We start from the raw sequence: 21,195 nt of genomic DNA, 5'->3' as shown, positions 1-21,195 counted from the left end.
CTCGTATTAGTTGGCTCTGGTTGCCACTGGCTCCGGCTTCACTTGCTGTTGGCTTCCCTCCCTCCCAGTCCCAATGGGTACCCCTGAGGTCCAGCTCCAAGGGCCTTCTGGTGGTTTCCTCACTGTGAGAAATGAAGTAACAGGGAACCAAGTGGAGGGCCTTCTTGGTGGTGGCACCTGCCCTGTGGAACACCCTCCCATCAGATGTCAAGGAAACAAAACAATCTGACTTTGAGAAGACATCTGAAGGCAGCTCTGTTTAGGGAAGTTTTTAACGTTTGATGTTTTATCGTGTTTTAATATTCTGTTGGGAGCCGCCCAGAGTGGCTGGGGAGACCCTTCCAGATGGGTGGGGTATTAATAATAATAATAATAATAATAATAATAATAATAATAATAATAATGTCTCTGAAGGAGAGGCACATCCAAGAGATCAACACTTCATTTTGATTTCACATCTGTAAGCTGACTTCATACAGGCCAGTCCTATGTGGACGGGGGAGGGGGGAGTAATTCAGCACAAAGGTACCATCAAAAATAGCCCCAGGATCAGGCCCAAAGTCCTTTGCATGGAATGTTGTTGAATCCAAGCAGTTGGGTTGTTAGCACCATTAGACTCACAGGAGTGACTATTGCAACTGAATCTGCCAGAACAGCAATATGCCATAGACATATCAAGATTTGTGCCTTGGCACCAGTGCAGTAATAAAAAGGAAAAGTGGCACTCCTTGGTGAATAATGAACTATTAGACGTAGCTGATGAGCTGGGCTCCCAGATACGAAACAATGGGCTGACATGACATGTTTACTGCAGCGAGCACAGGAGCAATACAGAAAGCTATTGTGAAGTGCAATCAGTAATGAATGATTAATCATTGGCTTCTCAATGAGCCGAGTTCATCATGCAGTGGTGAGAACATGAATGGCACAATTATTAAAAAATTCATATGCTCCTGCCTTCAGAACTTATAAATACTCCAAAGTGCCTTTCTGTTACCAAGCCCCAGACACTCTGCTTACACACATCTTTATATTGTTAATTGCCAGGGAAATGGGGGGGGGGCAGTGTAGGTTCTTTTCAAAGTGCTTGTGATGGGATTTATTAAATTTTTTTTTTTTTTTACCCATAGGCCTTATGGGGACCTCTCTGTTGAGGAATAAATCATCTATATATGAATGCACGAGAATAAATCAAATACACACCAAGCAACATTCCGGCTCCTTGATAATTGGTCTGCTGGAAAAGTCACAGGAATAGGAGGAATTAAAATGAAGACCAGCTCTGATGTAGCACAAAAACATTGCAATCAATGCCAGTGCCAATCTGTTAGTGAAGCGTTGGCCAAATACACTGGCAAGGAAGAGCATTCTACACGTTTGCCCTGGCCTTTGACTATCTACCTATCATCTATCTACAGTATCTATCATCTATCTATCTATCTATCATCTATCTATCTATCATCCATCCATCCATCTATCTATCTATCTATCTATCATCTATCTATCTATCTATCTATCTATCTATCTATCTGACACACCCTCTTAGTCTTCTGATTGTAAATTGTTTTAATGGATTTTAATACAGTCCTTTAAAAAAAAATGGTTTAAACCCACCCTGGGACCTTACAAGGAACAGAGGGTTAGAAATCTACCGTATTCTTCGCCCTATAGGATACACTTTTTCCCCTCCAAAAATGAAGGGGAAATGTGTGTGCGTCCTATGGGGCGAATGCAGGCTTTCGCTGAAGCTTGGAGAGCGGGTGGGGTCAGCGTGCCCAGACTTCGCGCAGCTCTCCGCAAAGCGTGGGAGCCCGGCGCCGGGCTCCCACGACTTGTGGAGAGTTGCCTGTTCTGGGGGCTGGGGTCGGGGGAAGCTCGGGCTCCCATGATAACAACAGTATCAATAACAATAACAACAGTATCAATTGTTCCTTAGAACAAGGATGGGGACCCTCTGGTCCATCAGGTGTTGTTGAACTACAACTCCCATCATCCCTTGCCACTGGATATGGTGGCTGGGGTTGATAGGAGCTGGAGTCCAACATCATCTGGAGGTCACTGGCTTAGAAAGGTCTGTATCCTCCATTGATGGGATTCACATGTGTTTCTGGTGAGCTAATGTATCTCCTTGCCTTGAAAGAAAGCCCAATGCCAGCTAATAACAACTACACTTCACAGGCACAATGTATTTATGAGTGCTAGGGAGCACAGTACCTCAATGACAGCCATTTTTGGACCACGTTGGCACTGTACCACACCTGGCCCTATCATTAGGCAGAGTGAGGCAGCCACCTCAGGCAGTGAGGAGTGGCCCTGCAGTGTTGGAGGACAGAGATGTGGGCCACGGGGCATGTCCTGCATCTCTTAAACTGGCTGGATGTCCTCGGGTGTCATGGCAATGTCGTACTAGGATCCAGCTGCCCGTCTGGTCAACTTCTATATAAGGAAGTGTCTGAAAAGGTGCTGTCTTGTCTTCTGCCTCAGCCAGCAAAATGTCTTGGGCCTGCCCTGGCAGATGTAGCGAAATAGCTGTTGCTAGGAAGAATCTCAGGCTGCATGTACACTTACTCAAAAGTACGTTCCACCGAAATTAGGAGTAAAGTTACACCAGATTGCACTGCTAGACATGTTAGGACATGGGTAGGCAAACTAATGCCCGGGGGCCAGATCCAGCCCAATCGCCTTCTAAATCCAGCCTGCGGACGGTCCGGGAATCAGCTTGTTTTTACATGAGTAGAATGTGTCCTTTTATTTAAAATGCATCTCTGGGTTATTTGTGGGGCATAGGAATTCATTCATTATTTTTTTCAAAATATAGTCCGGCCCCCCACAAGGTCTGAGGGACAGTGGACCAGCCCCCTGCTGAAAAAGTTTGCTAACCCCTGTGTTAGGATCTCCAAAAATTCACTTGCATTTCCGGTGCCTGCTTGATGCTCACCAAGGATGGGGAACTGGACCCAGCTGGTGCACCGCTGCAGGCAAAGTTTAACTGGTGGGCAGGGCAACTCACCTGCCCATCACCTGATGTCACAATGTGCTGTGCATAGTGCTTTGAAGCTCCAATGATCAGCTGATAGTTGGGACTTCAAAGTGCTGCACACCACTCTCTGCCACCTCTGATCAGCTGACTGTTGTGTACAACATTTTGTAAGACAACTGGGATGGTATTCAGCTCATTTGCCATGGCCAGAAATCTGGACTTCTCACAGCACCCCACATACTTTCTCTCAAATGATGTGCATGCTACCTTGCAGGCAGAGAAAACAAGCAGCCGGCATGAGTAATGCAGTTATATGCACTGACCCTGACTTGGAGATGAAAAAGACCCAGACTTGTAATGGGTTGCAGTTTGGAGTGGCACTTTATGACTTCAGCTGTGACAAACTAGTGAATGATCCGAAGCAAAAGAGCCTAACTTCTTATAAACTGTGTGTGTGCTCTGTAGCCAGAGGCTGACAGGCTCGGGCATCTTATGACCCTTTCTCTGTCCTATAAAGAAGATGAATGCATAGCTTGTCACAATAGAATTGACCATTGCGTCCTCCTTTGGCAGGGAGCAAGTGAGCCACAGGCAGTAAATGTTCTTGATTCCTTTTCTGTGTTCACTCCGGCCGGAGAGACAACAGCATCCTGGTTGTGGCAACATCTTTGCAGTATACATTAAATACAGAAACACGTGTCTCTAATGGAATAATGCTGCTTTGGTTCATGTGTGCAGGTAAAAGGATTTATTAAAAATATTATGGCTTCATGCAAGCAGACTTAGAGAGATTCCCAGAGGAATAAGATTCATGAAGAAAATGAGATTTTGGAAAGGAATTATATATAGGGCAGGTGTGGGGAACATTTAGCCCTCTAGATGTCCCTGAACTACAAATCCCATAATCCCTGGCCATTGGCCATGCTTGTTGGGGCTGCTGGAAATGGTAGTTCTGGAGGGCCAGGTTCCCAATACAGAATGTAAGCCCTCTTTGTCATTCCCATTTACTCTGGGGGATGCTTCTAATTCAAGGTCAAGACAAATCAGACTCCCTTTGCATGATTTGACATACCTTTTTTGAACATACATCACAAATATTAAGGAGACTCCAGCACAGGTGTGAACAGACAGCTCAGGTACAACATTTCCCATGCTTAAGCAGGCCCCATTCTCATATAACAGGAACAGGGGTGGACTTTGGTCTTTTCTTTCAAATTTCAGTGGTGCCTTGTGCAAGGCTAAAATTCGACACTCCACCTCTCGCCTTCCATTCTGCTCAATTTACTGTGGCGTAGTTGTAACGCCCTGCCATTTGCTGGAAACATTAGGAGAGAGGTTTGCTCCTGTGCATGAATCCTGCTTGCTGGTTTCCCACAGGCATCTGGTTGGCCACAGTGAGAACAGGATGCTGGACTAGATAGGCCATTGGCCCAACCCAGAAGGCTCTTATAATGTTCTTCTGTCCTTCCTCTACTACATCGGCAGCTAACCTCACTGATCTGACCACCGTTACATACGCTCCAACACTTCTCCAATGAAAATAGGGACGTCCCATTCCATAATGATAATTTTACTATTTATACCCCACACATCTTATTGGGTTGCCCCAGCACTCTGGGCAGCTTCCAACATATATAAAACATAATAAAACATTAAACATTACAAAAAACCTTCCCTATACAGGATTGCCTTCAAATGGCATGGAGGTTGGATAACTTCATACCCTCCAACATTTCTCCAATGAAAATAGGGACATCCTAAGGAAATGTGGGACATTCTGGGATTAAATAAGAAACCAGTATGGCTTCTCTAAATCAGGGATGTCCCTGAAAAATAGGAACACTTGGAGGGTCTGCCAGTGTGGTGTAGTGGTTAAGATTTGTAATCTGGGGAACTGGGTTCACGTCTCCGCTCCTCCACATGCAGCTGCTGGGTGACCTTGGGCTAGTCGCACTTCTTTGAAGTCTCTCAGCCCCACTCACCTCACAGAGTTTTTGTTGTAGGGGAGGAAGGGAAAGGAGATTGTTAGCCGCTTTGAGACTCCTCCGGGTAGTGATAAAGCGGGATATCAAATCCAAACTCTTCTATTCTTACTGCCACCATATCCCCATTTAAATAAACAAATCATCCCTTGACTACAAGGGGACCTTCTGCAATGGCATAGAGGTCCGTTTGTGGCTTAAGTGGAAGCCAGAGGGGAGAATCAGGGGGAATCAAGAGCCCACCTTCTGCATGATCTCTGCTTGAGCAGAGATTCCCACTGTTGTTGGGAGAAGCAGCATTCACCAAACGTCTTCCTTCTGTGCAGCTATTTAAGGCCAATAATTCTTGCCTGGATGGAATCTGGGAGCCTGAGAGTGCATGTTACTCTGTCAAAGCTAATATAGTCCCATTTCAGGCCTTGTTTAGGCTATTCCCCCCCACCCACCCCCTGGTAAAGCAACAAAGAAGACAGACTGATGCAACTAAATTGTCAGCTTGGCCAAGGGGAAGTTGTACGGGCTAATGTCTCCCTTGCAACTTGAGCATGCTGCTCGACACAGGTGTATCGCTCCTCTTGAAATGGCTTTTTAATGTCTTTCCTGCAAAACAGAGACTAATAACAATCTCATTCCAAGTTGCCCATCTCACCGACACAGTTGAAAATCAAAATGCTATTAAAGTCAATTCAGCTCTGAACGACAATGGATAGTATAGGCTTCTTGTTTGCAGCAATAATCAGTCAGTGGACTATGGCAAGGGCAGAGGCTGTCTGGATCTTCAAGCTCTAAGGGCAGCATCTGCAGGTGAGGGGAAGGGGGACAAGGAGAGCAAAATGTCATTTGACACAGAATCACCTGGTCTGCTGATGGGCAAACTCCACCAAGGCTGAGTTGGATCGGGCCCAGCCAAATTGAAGAATGCTAGGGGAAAGGAGCTGCCATCTCCTGACAGTGCTAAATTGACCCATAATCTGTGAGCTCCTCATTGCCTCTCAAGTGAGCCCCTCCAGTCCTCTTACTTGCAGTTTTGCTGATAGAACGAACACACACGTCAGTCTATTTCTGCTGCAGGTCAATTTTGTATATGAAATGCCCACGCACGTTTTGTGTTGGGCTCCTTTTTGCATTAATCAGTGATGATGATGATTTTTTTAAGTATGCATGCTTTTTTAGAAGTTAAAATAGCATTTTATCTCAGCATTCAGATTTATTTATCCTAAAATGAACATTTTAATGCATTTGGGTATAGGTATCCACAATTGGAGGCAGAAATGCTTCTGAATACCAGCTGCTGGAAACCACAACAGGGGAAACCACAACAGCTCCTGTGTTTGCAGGCTTCCCACAGGCATCTGTTTGGCCACTGTAAGAATAGGATGCTAGATGGACTGTTGGCCTGATGCAGCAGTCTCTTCTCATGTTCAGATTGGTTGCATGCTAAACATCCCATCCCTGGCTGGCAATCTCTCTCTTTCTCTTTGGTGGTGACATGGGACACAATGCCTGAAAAGGACTTGTGAAGCCATGCCTTCTGTACAGGGCTGTCCTAAGCACAGGGTGCAAAGATCCAGCCAGCACCCCCCAAGGTTGCCCAGTCCCAGGTGTACAGGAGGGTGGAGCTGGCCGGGCACCTCATCATCTTGCTTGCTCGGTCGCCCCTGAACTCGCCCGCAGAAGAGCCCGCCTCGGCGCTCCGACCAACAGGCGAGCGGGCTCTTCATCGGACTCTTGGCTTGGCGCCCCTGAGAGCCTGGTGCCTGGGTGCCCCGCACCCATAGTGCCTATGGGTAAGACAGCCCTGCTTCTGTACTCACTGCAATTCTGGTCTTAACCTTTCCTGATCACCAGTACCAATTTCAGCTCCTAATCTTAAAAACCCAGCCTGAATGACACATTCTCCTCTTTAAGAGGAACACCTTTGATGTATATATGCACAATTGGTACTCTCTCTAGGCTTGTTCACATGCCGCAGTGAACATATGTACAGTGGTACCTCGGGTTAAAAACTTAATTCATTCTGGAGGCCCATTCTTAACCTGAAACTGTTCTTAACCTGAGGTACCACTTTAGCTAATGGGGCCTTCCAATGCTGCTGCACCGCCACCATGCAATTTCTGCTCTCATCCTGAAGCAAAGTTCTTAACCCAAGGTACTATTTCAGGGTTAGCGGAGTCTGTAACCTGAAGCATCTGTAACCCGAGGTACCACTGTACAAGCTGTCTCTACACATGTACATGAGATTGTGTGGATTTTTTTTCAGTCAGAACTCACTGGAACTCAGTCCCAGCACCTCTCAGGTGGGCACCATTGCCATTATAAGAGAATGAGGGAGGCGTTCATGGTGAGTTCCGGTAAGTCTTTTTCTAGAAAAATAGTACTATGAAAGAGCATACACTTGTTGATATGTACAGTTCAACTAGCTGTGTACACACATTGTACACTCATTGAATGTAATGTGTGAATACCCATTTTCTCTCCTACACATGCTCCCCTCTCCCTCCTTCTCTCTTCAAAAGCCTTAAGTGCTTTGAATTTCATCACAAGTACAGGGCTCCTCTTTTGAGTAAAACAATTCACATTTATAAAATAATGGGTGCACATGATCAAACATCAGCTCAGTATGCATAGATATGAACATTAAAGTTCTACCCCCGCTAGAATAACATTTGCAATTAACCATATAAATATTCTATTTTTAGCAAATTATTACTAGATCAAACACTCAATATTGAACTTGAAAACCATACATTATAGACATTCAAATTATAATGAAAAAAAACAACTGATTTACAGCTTGTACTTCAAAATGTACCTTCTTGCATTTTCCAGAGCTTTTCTCTAGAAATCTGAATAGACAACCAGATCTGCACATCTTCAAGACGGGAAAAGAAGCAGTAGCCAACAGGTGGCAGTATGAGAGCAATATGCCTTTCACCCACTGGAAAAAAAAAGGCTTTGCTAGCCAAGTCTTTTCTTACTGGCATTGTTTTCAGTGCTCTGACATGTCCTTTAAAAAAAGGCACACGGGATTATGCATTGGGGGGGATGGATATGTCAGCTTTCATTTCCCACTAAAGTTCTTCACATTGGAGGTGCTTTCTTTAGTCTTCATGAAAATTCACCAGTGCCTGAGTGCAAATTTTGCCCAATATGCAAATTTCTATATGCTATTTTTTTTGGCAAGGCAATTTCCCTTAATATAGCACATATTATTTTCACTAAAATATGCATTTTAATGCACACTTTATGTGCAGTTTTGTACACCGGACAAGAGCATTGCAAAATTCAGTTGTGTGAATTTTGAAGGAGGGTTGTGTTTTGGTTCTCGTATTGTTTCAGAATTTGCAAATTAGGGAAGTTCACCTTTAAATGTGGATGGAATCTACTTCCTTCCCACCCCTTATTCTGTGCAAACCTTAGAGCAATTTGTGACATCACAAGCTTCTGCTGATTGGTTGTGCTCCCAGAGATGACCTATCTACACCCCTTTCAGAGCTTGCGACTTAAGATTCTGTGGCAGGCCTGCTAGCTAATATCTGAATTCACCTGCTGGAAAGTAGAATAACGCAATTGCAAAGTTGGAAGGGACCATGAGGATCATCTAGTACAACCTCCTGCAATGCAGAAATCTTTTGCCCAATGTGGGGGTTGAATCCACAAGCCCTGTTTAACCAGAAATAAAATGCAAACCATGTTTAACCTGAAATGAAGCAGTGAAACAATTTCACTGCAGTTTAACAGTGGGGCCAAAGAAACGTGTACATCAGGCCGAAATATTGGGAAATTTTGGAACAAGATGGAGATAGATTAAAATTACAGAGTTTTGAGAAACTAAAGAATAAAGTGCGAGATTGGCTCCATTATTATCAGATAATGGAGGCATATAATCTGGACAAGAAAATTGGCTTCCAGGTGGAAAAATCAAAATTAGAAACAGAACTGCTAGATCCCAAAACTAAGATATTTTCAAGAATGTATAACTTGCTGTTAAAATGGAATACACAGGATGAAACGGTTAAATCTGCAATGATTAAATGGGCACAAGATGTTGGACATGACATAATGTTTGCTGACTGGGAACAGTTGTGGACCACAGGTATGAAATTCACGGCATGTAATGCCTTAAGAGAGAATATTATGAAAATGATTTATAGGTGGTACATGACCCCGGTCAAGCTTGCGAAAATTTATCATTTGCCTGATAATAAATGTTGGAAATGTAAAGAAAATGAAGGCACATTCTTTCACCTTTGGTGGACGTGCCCAAGGATTAAGGCTTTCTGGGAGACGATATATAATGAACTGAAAAAGGTATTTAAATATACCTTCTTGAAGAAACCAGAGGCCTTTCTTCTGGGCATAGTTGATCAATCGGTGTTAAAGAAGGATAGAACTTTCTTTGTGTATGCCACAACAGCAGCAAGAATACTTATTGCAAAATACTGGAAGACACAAGATCTACCCACTTTGGAAGAATGGCAGATGAAGGTGATGGACTATATGGAATTGGTGGAAATGACCGGCAGGATCCGAGATCAGGGGGAAGAGTCAGTGGAAGAAGATTGGAAGAAATTTAAAGATTATTTACAGAGATATTGTAAAATTAATGAACTTTAGAATAATGTTGGATTAAAATTAAGAGGTTTCTAGCTGTAATGGGTTAAAAGAATATGAAAAAAATGGGTTTATAAAAGTAAAATTTCAAGATCACAATAATTTAAGAATAAAGATTTGAGTAGAATAAAGAGGGAAACAAATTGCTGAGCTAATAAATTGAACTGGAATACAAAAAAGAGAGGTATGAGGAGGTCCAAGAAACAAGCAAATGAAAAATAATGTGATGGAAAGACTTTTTTTTCTTTTTCTGTTTGTTTTTATTTTTTGTAATGTAAAAATCTTAATAAAAATCTTATATATATATATATATATAAAAGAAATGTGTACATCAGGGGTCAACAAACTTCTTCAGCAGGGAGCCGGTCCACTGTCCCTCAGACCTTGTGAGGGGCCAGACTATATTTTGAAAAATAAATAAAGGAATGAATTCCTATGCCCCACAAATAACCCAGAGATGCATTTTAAATAAAAGCACACATTCTACTCATGTAAAAACATGCTGATTCCCGGACCATCCACGGGCAGGATTTAAAAGGCGATTGGGCCAGATCCAGCCCCCGGGCCTTAGTTTGCCGACCCATGGTGTATATCATGTTCAGCAGTGCCTCTTTTGAACCACTTTCAGCTCCCTTAAATATTATTGTCTGTCTCCACCTAGCTCCAGTCCTAAAAGTTTAAAGGCTTATCTAAACACACCCAAATCAAAGATCAGGTTCAAATGTGCATTGATTATATTTCTTCCTTGTAGCTGCCATTTGACAATATGATCTTGACTACTTGACTTGGAGTGTGGGGACCCTTTCCTTTTTTATATTTGGAGAAAAAGTTACTAGCTACTAGCTACTATAGCAGTATAATTTTAAAAAATAACAAATAAAAAAACCCTTTCTGAAACAAGAAGTCCAGTAGAGACTGTAGATGATGCCTGCCACAAACTATGACCTTGCTAAGATGGCAGCTCCCCTCCCTCCTCTGCTTGCAGTGGCATTAATGTTGTCTTTATCGGCAGTGTCGACCCAGAAACTTAAGCAAAATAACTGTGTTTACAATGGCAATATGGCTCTTCTCTGCTTGGCTCTAGAGAAACTTGTTTACGTATGTTGGGGGCCAGGTGGTATTGCAGAGATCTGAATTCCAGGTATTTCAAATAACCCCACTCGCATCCTTCTGCTGCTACATCAAGCCTCTCAGATGAAGACCCCACTTGTTCAAGAGAAAGGATTTGCTTTTGTGTGTTTGTGTGAGTGTATGCATGATGGAAACCGAAGACGCCTCAAGCATGCCCAAAGCTGCTCACTGGATGCTCTCATTTACTGAAATTGAGCCAGGGCCCAATCTCTTTTGTCTTTTGCTTTGAGGAAGATGGATGCTGTTAGACACGCACAGACAATGGCGTTCTGCACAGCGTTCCTCCTTCCCGGTATCATGCCCCTGAGGCCCTTCTGAACTAATTCAAAAGGCATTTAATCCCCACAGCATTAGCAGGCCGGCCTAGTGGTGTTGGTTCAGTTCCTCTTGTTCAAGGTACTCTGTGTGGGTCTGGCACTTCATACATCATTCTCTATTCCTTTGCCAGCATAATTGTCGGCCCATTGTTTATTTATTTCAAACCTCTTCATAATCCCACCTTCCTAGGATTTGCTGAAGACATCATAGATCATTTATAACCCATAGATGGTGACTATGGACAATCTTTTCCTAACAGGTGGGCTCCCCATTTCTCTTCTGGTAAGCATTTCCTAAAAAGATTCTCTGCTCTGGCAAACTGAACCTAGCCTGAAAAAGAAAAAGAAAACACCCCAGGCAATTTGATCATTCGGAGAGGGGTGCATTCTGACAAGGATCCCTCCTGTAACCCCAGCTAAAGAAATAGTTTAAAAAGTAAAGTAAAGCAAAGAGCTTTAGATTTCATTTCCTAAAGCCCAGAGGATGCCAAATCTTATAGAATCTTGTGAACTAGCCTTAGCATAATAACTGTGCTGTAGCAGGCATGGGGAGATTTCTTTTATGAGCAATGCCAAAGAATTGCTTTTTTGAAATTGGTAAAGCCAACTTTCATTATATATAAAGAAGTTAATTTGGGAAAAGGAGTCAGAGGATGAAAAAGGGAAGGCAAGACAACAGCAGCCCATGCACAGACCTTTTAATGAAATCGAAAGCTAACTTCTAAGCTAACTTAGAAAGTTACATTTCAACTGCATAACTAGAATCTTGGGTTTTAGAGCATATGCAGAGTTTCCTATGGAAAAGATGATCTCGAAGAGCATCAGTTTCTTCATGATCACCTCTGGTCACCTCGTCACACACACACACACACACACTCCTTGATGCACCTGATGAAGAGAATTTAGGTTCATAAAACCTTGTGCCATCTTTAGTGTCTTGTTAAGATCTGTTTCTTTGATCAGGCATGTCAAGTGCATTAACTAGTTGGCGCTGCTTTATGTCTGCTTTGTGGTGTTTAGCTTGGTTCTGCTTGATGAAGATTTTTTTAAAAAATGGGTTTATCATTGTGTATTACAGTTTATTTATTTATTAATGTATGAGTTGTACCCCACCATTGTATCTGTATAGATGACGAGTGGGTACCTCGGGTTATAGACGCTTCAGGTTACACGTTTTTGGGTTGCGCACCGCACCGAACCCAGAAGTACCGGAATGGGTTACTTCTGGGTTTCTGCACTCGTGCATGCGCAGAAGTGCCAAATCGCAATCCGTGCGTGCGCAGACGTGGTGCTGCGGGTTGCAAACGTGCCTCCCGCATGGATCATGTTCGCAACCTGAGGTTCCACTGTATTGAAAATAAATTAAATGAATATGCTAGTCTTTTTAGGTGTTATAAGATGCTTTGTTCTTTTTGCTGTGACAGAGTGCAGCAAACCTGGGGTAACTTGCCACAGGTGTACCTTGAGGTGTCCTGGCTAACCTGGGAGAGGCTTACATCTCTTCCAGAGCTATTTCAGCTCATGTGACCTGCCAACCTGGCGGTTCCTCACGCCAGGTGATCACAAAATTGGATCAACCAAAGGCCTGGGTAAAAAGGAACCTAAAGGTGTATAATGAAGGCGCCAGGTGAACTTCCCTGGGGAGAGCATTCCAGTTTGCATGAATCTGGTGTAAGTTCCAGTGGTTTTCTGTATTTAGAATTGCTTGGCAAAATGACTACCTCTTTGCAGATTTTGTATTGTGATCTATGCAAAATAAACAAATACATAAATAATTCTTGGACAAAGAAAACTTTATATCAGCTGAAAGGCTAGGCTAGAACTCTTCTCCCTAGGATGGTAGCTTTCTGTACACGGCCTTGATTATGATTCGTCAGTGCTTGGCCAAAGAGAAATGAGGTTTAGTCTCTTCCTTTGGAGCAGTTTTTGTGATGGATTGAATGAAGCTTCTTAGGCTGTAAACCTATATGAGGTTACCTGAGAGCAAGTCCCTTTGATCTCAATTCAAATTAGCTCTGAGTAGACATGTTCTGAGTATAGGATTACACCGTGATCGTGATAATTTTTTTATTGTTTTATTTATTACATTTATATACCGTCCTTCATCTCAGGATCACAGGGAATTTTATAGTACATTAACAGGTTCATAAAATGAAATTTGAAAGTTTGGATTTGAATTCTAAAAACATGACCCAAATTTTGAACTTGTTAAATTGTGTGTTTGTTCTGGTATGAAAAAGTCTCCAAGTTACCCCTAAGTCAATGGTCTTCAGTTCACAATTAATATTGAAGAGCAGCTGTACAGGGTGCTGGTTGTGAAAAGGTTCTCTCCTTCCAGCCATCTGCTGAGTGAGTCAAAGTAATATAGAAGCATTAGAGTCTGCTTCTCAGACCATCCAAGCCTGCTACTGATCTCATTTGGTTCCTGCTAGATGACTTGTCACTACCTGCCTTCACAGCTGGGATTTAGACCCAAATCAATTTGTTGCCCAAAATGCCTGATGACTCACATCACTTATTTTGTATTTGCCATTTTTCTTTTTTAAAAAGTCGATTCCGGTTGAATTAAAGAGCTGAATTGACAGCCCTGGGAAAGGAAACTATTTTTAAAAACTATCCTAGGCTATAGTTATTATTGTATTCAATAACAGTTAAGTGCAAAGTTAACAGTTAAGTGCTTATACTTGACATACTTACACACAATTACTGATTTAACTAGTTCTACCCACTGTGGTCAACAGGATTGCCTTGACAGTGTTCTGCAATGTGAGATAATAAAAAAGACTTTGCCACAGAGACATTGACTAAGTGGACACCCACCACACTGAAGGCTCATGGTTTCCATTTACACCATTTCTTTTCCATCTTCATTCTCCACAATAGAAGTGATTTAATTATTTAAGACTAAATAATTAGATTAATAATTAGACTAGAGAGTTCCAGAAAGACATCTACTTTTGCTTCATTGACTATGCAAAACCCTTTGACTGTGTCGACCACAGCAAACTATGGCAGGTTCTTAAAGAAATGGGAGTGTCTGATCACTTATCTGTCTCCTGAGAAATCTCTATGTGGGACAAGAAGCTACAGTTAGAACTGGATATGGAACAAATGATTGGTACAAAATTGGGAAAGGAGTACGACAAGGCTGTATATTGTCTCCCTGCTTATTTAACTTATATGCAGAATTCATCATGCAAAAGGCTGGGCTGGATGAATCCCAAGCCAGAATTAAGATTGCCGGAAGAAATATCAACAACCTCAGATATGCAGATGACACAACCTTGATGGCAGAAAGTGAGGAGGAATTAAAGAACCTTTTAATGAGGGTGAAAGAGGAGAGCGCCAAATATGGTCTGAAGCTCAACATCAAAAAAATGAAGATCATGGCCACTGGGCCCATCATCTCCTGGCAAATAGAAGGGGAAGAAATGGAGGCAGTGAGAAATTTTACTTTCTTGGGCTCCATGATCACTGCAGATGGTGACAGCAGTCACAAAATTAAAAGACGCCTGCTTCTTGGGAGAAAAGCAATTACAAACCTAGACAGCATCTTAAAAATCAGAGACATCACCTTCCCAACAAAGGTCCATATAGTTAAAGCTATGGTTTTCACAGTAGTGATGTATGGAAGTGAGAGCTGGACCATAAAGAAGGCTGATTGCCGAAGAATTGATGCTTTTGAATTATGGTGCTGGAGGAGACTTTTGAGAGTCCCATGGACTGCAAGAAGATCAAACTGATCCATTCTTAAGGAAATCAGCCCTGAGTGCTCACTGGAAGGACAAATCCTGAAGCTGAGGCTCCAATACTTTGGCCACCTCATGAGAAGAGAAGACTCCCTGGAAAAGACCCTGGTGTTAGGAAAGACTGGGTGCACAAGGAGAAGGGGACGACAGAGAATGAGATGGTTGGACAGTGTTTTGAAGCTACGAACATGAGTTTGACCAAACTGTGGGAGGCAGTGGAAGACAGGAGTGCCTGGCGTGCTCTGGTCCATGGGGTCACGAAGAGTCGGACACGACTAAACGACTAAACAACAACAACAAAATATGAATAGCATACTGAATTTTCATGAGCTTCAGCATCAAATGTCAGCTTCTAAGGAACAAAAACATGAATCATTGAAGGGTTTTGTAGGGTGATATGCTTTTTTTGTTATCACTGAGTGATCCCAGCCAGTTACCAATGGCATTGCCAGCATGATTACTGTCGTACCTTGGTTTCCAAAACCAAAGTGGGGCTTCTGATTGGCTGCAGGGAGCTCCTGCAGCCAATCAGAAGAGGTGAAAGCCCTGTCGGACATTTGGCTTCCAAAAATAGTTCGCAAACCGGAACAGTATGGCAACCCTATGATGACATCACCTCATTATGTAGCCAGGCCCTGCTACATTCCCCTCAGAGGGAATATATTATTTTTACACAGGAACAATACCTTGGTGTTATAATGGCTAGCTTGATGAAGCTGTCAACCCACTATGCAGCAGCCATGAAAAAGGTAAATTCCATACCAGGGATCATTGCAAAAGGAATAGAAAATAAAGCAGCTGATACCATAATACCATTATACAAATCTTGGTTGTGGCCATATTTGGACTACTGTGTATCGTTCTGGTTGTCTCACCTGAACTGTGGAGTTCAGAAAAAGGGTAACTGAACTAATCAAGGAGATAGAGCAACTCCCCTATGAGGAATGGTTACAACTTTTGTGGCTTTTTAGTTTAGAGGAAAGTCAAGTAAGAGGTATAAGGACGGATGCCTATAAAATGAAGCATGGCATGGAGAAAGTGGATAGAGAAATATTTTTCTCCCTCTCCCAGCACTAGAACTTGGAGACATCTAATGAATGTTGGAAAATTCAGGCGGACAAAAAATGTACTTTTTCACACAGTGCAGAAACTATGGAATTTGCTCACATTTGAGGCAGTGATGGCCACCAACTTGGATGGCTTTAGAAGAGGCTTACACAGATTCATGGAGGACAAGGCTGTTCAATGGCTACTAGGATGGCTATGTTCCACCTTCATTATCAAAGGGAGCATGCTTCTGAACATCAGTCACTGGACTCCGACTCCCAACAGCTCCAGCCAGTGTGGTCAATGGTCAGGGATGATGGGAGTTGTAGTCCAGCAACACCAGGAGGGCTATAGGTTAGCCACCCCTGGTGCAAAGTCTCGACCAGCTCACCAAGAGCTCAAGGAACTGATTTTTTTTTTAACTGCTTGAATTTACCTTATTGCTCAGACTATATATTTTCTTATTGGCAGCATTCTCATATCCCAAGCAAACTCTGTTTCTCTACCATATTGGACATGGATTTTGGAGTTCAGTCAGCCTTGTCTGTTTGTTCAACCTTTAGTTCCTTCTCATGAGTTTGGCAGTGAACAAACCAGTTAGCACTAATTGTGCTAATGAGAGTAACGATTGTGAGGATTTTGCTGATTACTTGTCCATTTGGAACTGCCCCAAAGCCCCTAGTTCCATCAAACCATTTAGCCTCTACTAATAAATGTCCTGTGTACTGTTATCTATTGCTTTCATACACCTTCCTCCTGCTATAAGTTACCAAGATTGCAGCTAAATGTTAGTATAGAAAGGTGATATATCATTTCTCCTGCTACTCCCATCTTGGAGGCAGATTCAAAATGCAACAAACTGAGTATGTATGCAGCAGGTGACAACATCTTGATTTGGATTGTGGGAGGAGCTTATCAGAGCTTGCAGGGCAGCAGCTGAAGAAGGAGCAAAAAGGGTTTTCTTGTGTGTGTTTCTTGTGGCTGATTAGCTGCTCTCCCTGTGCAAAGGTCAGAGGGGGCAGGGTTTCTGTTGAGGTAGGTGATTAGCTGTGGGAGGAGCTTATCAGAGCTTGCAGGGCAGCGGCGCGCGCCTAGCGGCTCGCACAGTTTGATCCATCTTTTAGATTTAGGGGAGCTAGTCTCAAACGTTTGTTGGGGGAGACCTAGGTTTTTTGGGGGGATTTATTTGTCCTGTTTTCATGCTTTTTATGATGGAGGACCGCTGTAGTCACCCCCAATGACACGTTCTCAAGATGGAGGGGGAGGGAACAGCTGCAGTCGCCTGCGGTTCCTGCGCAATGTTTGCCATCTTGCCAAAGGTTCCAGGCAGCTTTACCTGCAGCAGTTGCATGTTGATTGCCCTCTTTAAAGACAAAGTCCAGCAACTGGAGGAACTTGTAGCTACGCTCCAAAGAATTAGAGAGCTGGAGCTCTTCTTGGAAGCAACAGAGCACACCGTCTCCACCAAGGAGGAGACAGGGGACTCCCCTGAGAAGGAGGCTAGTTCACCAACACAGGAGCCAGATATATGGAGAAACGTGACTCAAAGAAGTAGGAGGCCCAGGGTTCGCTCTGATTGTTTAGAAATACACAATCGCTTTGAGGTCCTCTCCCCTAGCATGGAAGACGAAGAGCAGACTCCATTTGAGGATCTCTCCCTCATTACAGTCGATCAGGTATATGAAGACGAGCAGCAAAGTCAGTCCTCAGGGAATGTGCAGGCGACCTTGGAACGGACAGCTCACGGAAGAACCCCGACCAGACCTAAGAGGAGGCGTGTAGTGGTGATAGGGGATTCCCTACTGAGGGGAACAGAAGCAGTGATCTGTGGGCCTGACAAGATGTCTCGGGAAGTGTGCTGTCTCCCCGGGGCTAAGATCCAAGATGTAACTGAACGACTGCAAGGAATCATAAAACCCACTGACAAATACCCCTTCCTCTTGGTTCATGTGGGAACCAATGACACTGCAAGCAATAGCCTCCAGAAGATCAAAAGAGATTACGAGGCTCTGGGCAGGAAATTGAAGCAATTAAATGCACAAATTGTCATCTCATCTGTCCTCCCAGTTGAACGACGTGGCCCAGGGAGAGAGGGAAAAATAGTGGAAGTGAACAACTGGCTTCGCAAATGGTGTAAACAGGAACGGTTTGGATACTTAGATCACGGACTGCAGTTTCTTGAAGATGGACTTCTGGCAAGCGATGGGCTGCACCTCACAACGGTTGGGAGGAATGTTTTTGCAAAAAATCTCAGAAACCTCATCAGGAGGGCTTTAAACTGACTAATGTGGGGGAGGGAGACAGTGCTCCTGAAGGTAGGAGTCTATCAATTGATGAAGATGATAATCCAAATGTCATAGACCGAATGGAGCAAACAGCACGCAGACCTAGAGGTGGGAGGAAAAAATCCTTAAATAAGAGACATGGGGGAATGATTAATGGACTTCAATGTCTGTACACTAATGTGCAAAGCATGGGAAATAAACAAGATGAGCTTGAGCTCTTGGTACAGCAAACTAAATATGACATAATAGGCATCACTGAAACCTGGTGGGATAAGTCCCACGATTGGAATGTAATAATGGAGGGATACAATCTATTTCAGAGAAACAGGCTGGACAAGAAAGGAGGAGGAGTGGCGTTATATGTCAGGGATGTGTATACCTGTGAAGAGATCCAAGATTTAGAACCTCAAAGCCAAAGTGAGAGCATTTGGGTCAAAATTAAGGGAGAGAAGAATAACAGTGACCTCATTGTGGGAGTTTACTATAGATCCCCAAGCCAAACGGAGGACATAGATGATGCCTTCCTGGAACAGATGGCCAAGCATGCAAAAGGAAGGGAGATAGTAGTAATGGGGGACTTCAATTACCCGGATATTTGTTGGATGTCAAACTCAGCCAAGAGCATAAAGTCAAACAGATTCCTCACTGGCCTTGCAGACAACTTCATTGTCCAGAAAGTGGGAGAAGCAACAAGAGGAACAGCCATTTTAGATCTTGTCCTAACCAATGTTGATGACCTGGTTAGTGGGGTAGAAGTGGAAGGATCATTAGGCGCGAGTGATCATGCTCTTCTGAAGTTTACTATACAGCGGAAAGGAGCAGCCAAGCATACTAGGACTCAATTTCTTGACTTTAAGAAAGCCGACTTCATAAAACTTAGGGAAGTGCTGGGTGAGATCCCATGGACAGTAATACTAAAAGGAAAGGGAGTTCATGATGGCTGGGAGTTTGTTAAGAGGGCACAACTTCAGGCAATACCAATGAGACGGAAACATGGAAGGTGCCTAAAGAAGCCAGGGTGGCTATCTAAAGAACTTTTAACTGAGTTAAGATTAAAAAGGGATGTGTACAAAAAATGGAAAAGGGGGGAAACCACCAAAGAGGAATTCAAACAAATAGCCAGCACGTGTAGACACAAAGTCAGAAAAGCTAAAGCACAGAATGAACTCAGGCTTGCTAGAGAGGTTAAAAGCAACAAAAAAGGCTTTTATGGGTATGTTCGTAGCAGAAGGAAGAACAAAGAAACAGTGGGGTCACTCAGAGGAGAAGATGGTGAAATGCAAACAGGGGACACAGAAAGGGCTGAACTCCTCAATGCCTTCTTTGCCTCAGTCTTCTCCGATAAAGAAAACAATGCCCGACCTGAAGAATTTGGAGCAAATGATTCAGCAGAGGAAACACAGCCCAGAATCACTAAGGAGATAGTACAAGAATACTTGGCTAGTCTAGATATATTCAAGTCTCCAGGGCCAGATGAGCTGCATCCAAGAGTATTAAAAGAACTGGCAGATGTGATCTCAGAACCACTGGCAGTCATCTTTGAGAATTCCTGGAGAACAGGCGAAGTCCCGGCAGACTGGAGGAGGGCAAATGTTGTCCCTATTTTCAAAAAGGGGAAAAGAGAAGACCCAAATAATTACCGCCCAGTCAGTCTGACATCAATACCAGGGAAGATTCTGGAGCAGATCATTAAGCAAACAGTCTGTGAGCACCTAGAAAGGAATGCTGTGATCACCAATAGTCAGCATGGATTTCTGAAAAATAAGTCATGTCAGACTAACCTGATCTCGTTTTTTGACAGAATTACAAGCCTGGTAGATGAAGGGAATGCAGTGGATGTAGCCTACCTTGATTTCAGCAAGGCATTTGACAATGTGCCCCATGATATTCTTGTATAGAAGCTGGTAAAATGCGGTCTTGACTATGCTACCACTCAGTGGATTTGTAACTGGCTGACTGACCGAACCCAAAGGGTGCTCATCAATGGTTCCTCTTCATCCTGGAGAAGAGTGACTAGTGGGGTGCCACAGGGTTCTGTCTTGCGCCCGGTCTTATTCAACATCTTTATCAACGACCTGGATGATGGACTCAAGGGCATCCTGATCAAATTTGCAGATGACATCAAACTGGGAGGGGTGGCTAACACCCCAGAGGACAGGATCACACTTCAAAACGACCTTGACAGATTAGAGAACTGGGCCAAAACAAACAAGATGAATTTTAACAGGGAGAAATGTAAAGTATTGCACTTGGGCAAAAAAAAATGAGAGGCACAAATACAAGATGGGTGACACCTGGCTTGAGAGCAGTACATGTGAAAAGGATCTAGGAGTCTTGGTTGACCACAAACTTGACATGAGCCAACAGTGTGACGCGGCAGCTAAAAAAGCCAATGCAATTCTGGGCTGCATCAATAGGAGTATAGCATCTAGATCAAGGGAAGTAATAGCACCACTGTATTCTGCTCTGGTCAGACCTCACCTGGAGTACTGTGTCCAGTTCTGGGCACCACAGTTCAAGAAGGACACTGACAAACTGGAACGTGTCCAGAGGAGGGCAACCAAAATGGTCAAAGGCCTGGAAACGATGCCTTATGAGGAACGGCTAAGGGAGCTGGGCATGTTTAGCCTGGAGAAGAGGAGGTTAAGGGGTGATATGATAGCCATGTTCAAATATATAAAAGGATGTCACATAGAGGAGGGAGAAAGGTTGTTTCCTGCTGCTCCAGAGAAGCGGACACGGAGCAATGGATCCAAACTACAAGAAAGAAGATTCCACTTAAACATTAGGAAGAACTTCCTGACAGTAAGAGCTGTTCGACAGTGGAATTTGCTGCCAAGGAGTGTGGTGGAGTCTCCTTCTTTGGAGGTCTTTAAGCAGAGGCTTGACAACCATATGTCAGGAGTGCTCTGATGGTGTTTCCTGCTTGGCAGGGGGTTGGACTCGATGGCCCTTGTGGTCTCTTCCAACTCTATGATTCTATGATTCTATTCTATTCTATGATTCTATGATAGAATTCCTGCTGCCTAACCACTGCTAACTTGATAGAGGTGGAGTAAGAAGTCCACCAAAATGCAGACAGGTAGCACA

Source organism: Podarcis filfolensis (assembly GCF_964270895.1).
Source record: "Podarcis filfolensis genome assembly, chromosome: 3".
NCBI classification, from domain to species: domain Eukaryota; kingdom Metazoa; phylum Chordata; class Lepidosauria; order Squamata; family Lacertidae; genus Podarcis; species Podarcis filfolensis.
Note: the sequence above shows the minus strand (reverse complement) of the source record.